The sequence below is a fragment of the Adiantum capillus-veneris genome, chromosome 6 (assembly GCF_014529385.1).
Source record: "Adiantum capillus-veneris isolate H3 chromosome 6, ASM1452938v2, whole genome shotgun sequence".
In the NCBI taxonomy this organism is placed as follows: Eukaryota; Viridiplantae; Streptophyta; class Polypodiopsida; order Polypodiales; family Pteridaceae; genus Adiantum; species Adiantum capillus-veneris.
Window position 1 is genome coordinate 73,687,487 of NC_140936.1, and position 1,963 is coordinate 73,689,449.

At 38.6% G+C, this 1,963-nt stretch overlaps 1 pseudogene; it reads right to left on the reverse strand.

Moving 5' to 3' along the window:
* Positions 1-291: 291 nt before the first annotated feature.
* On the reverse strand, positions 292-683 carry LOC147455697 (uncharacterized; annotated as a pseudogene).
* Between the last annotated feature and the right edge of the window lie 1,280 nt (positions 684-1,963).

Genomic DNA, 1,963 nt, shown 5'->3' on the forward strand with positions numbered 1-1,963 from the left:
GCTTTGACCAAGGGCTAGAATGGTGGGGTAGATAACCTAGACATGCCTTTATAAAAATACTTTTTCTTATTTTCTTGGAGAATATATGCAGATTTTACTAGATCTGGTTGGAGTTACTCTCCCCCCAAAAGCACCTTTTCAATTTTCAAATATTAAAAGTTTCCCTCTCTTGTCCCCTCTTTGCCTTCTCTCTCTTCTTATTTCTCCCCCTCCAAAAGTTTTCCAAGCTCTCATTCTCTCCCCTCAGCTGCTGAAAAGTGAAGATCTGCAATCTTTATCCCCACTCTCTCTCTAAAATGCCCTGACATCTCTCTCTCCTCCTCCTCTCATGCTAGGGCATCTTTTTGTACAGTAGCCTATCACAGAACATTCTACCTCTGTAACATCTCCTTCTAGATTTGCAACCTCTTCCTCCATAGCTACAACATATCCTTCTAAACCTGCAACCTCTTCCTCCATAGCTACCGCATCTCCTTGTAAACCTGCAACCTCTTTCTCCATAGCTACAACATCTCCTTCTAGATCTGCAAACTCTTTCTCCATATCTGTAACATTTCCTTCCAAATCTGCAACTCTTTCTCCATAGCTCCAACAGCTTCTCTTCCAAATCTGCAACCTCTTTCTCCATAGATCCAATAGCTTCTCTTCAAGATCTGCAACCTCTTTCTCCATAGCTCCAACATCTCCTTCTAGATCTGCAACTTCTATCTCCGTACCTCCAACTTCTAGATTCCAAGTCCACTTTTTCTCTCTTCCCAAGCTGGCATCTCTCTTTTGAGTTCCATAACCTCTTTCTTGACGTGCAACATCAACTTTCCTACTCTAGCTCCCTATCTCCTTTCAAAATCCTTTTCATAGTTGATACAACATCTCCTTCTTTACTGTGTGTATGTGTGTGTGTGAACTATGCACTATGCAAGTAATTTCTAGCAAGAGTGTACTTACTCATAGCTACCTGACAAAGGATTACAATGCAGTATAGATCTACTATACATGGTGCCAATGTAACAGAATGCAAGGGGTGTATGTAAGGTTTATGAAGGATCACAAGTTTTCAATGTTGGCAAAGGATCCTAAGGTAAGTGTCAGTTCCTGCAAAGCATGTGTGGTTAGTGTATTTTTTCCATGAATGACTTATTAGAGCTCTTTTTTCTTTGAAATTAGAAGGAATATTTATTAATCATCTCTTGTTTTAGCAGATTCTCCTATATTCAACAACATTGAAAATTGGCACTAGTGCCTCCACAAGATTTATTTGAAAGCTGTTGTCAATGGTTGGAAAACTTGACTCCAATGCATTTCAGCAATGAAGGCCACAAAATGGGTTGGTCTAAATTCAACAATGTTCAAATACTTGCTCTTGGAAGAGGTAAAGTTGTAATGTTTATATTGCAATCAAGTTCACCTATGGATTTAAGAAACTCACGTTGTATTTAGATTATGATATTGTAGATCCATGTGTTCACTTTTGATCTGCAGAAGGTGTAGTGCAAAAGTTGATAACGTGTAATTTCATGCCTACAATATTTGAAAAGTCAAGCCCTAGCAAGATATAATCAGTCACTTTGTGGCTCAATTGCAGACCAAGAACCAACCAAGCCAAGATGGACATTCAAGTGTGGAACAAATCTCAACAACCAAGAATTGGTTGAAAGTGTTTGCTAAACTTACAGTTGCAAAGAAAGGTACTGCAAACGGAAGGCAAGACAAAGGGGCGAAAAGACAGAGAAATAGAGTGGTAGTGAGAGAGAGACAGAGTCTAGCTTTGTTTCCCATGTACGAAACATTTAAGTGCACCACTCATATGCTAAGTGAGTGGGCTCATGTAATTGATTAAGGCAATACAATTTTTACCATCTTATTGTGTCATCTCTTTACTTGCACTAAACTTTGTCATTGTTTTGAAGTTACTTTATATTGTCATTCAAATAGTGGTTAGCTATGTGCACTTGTTTTGAAATAA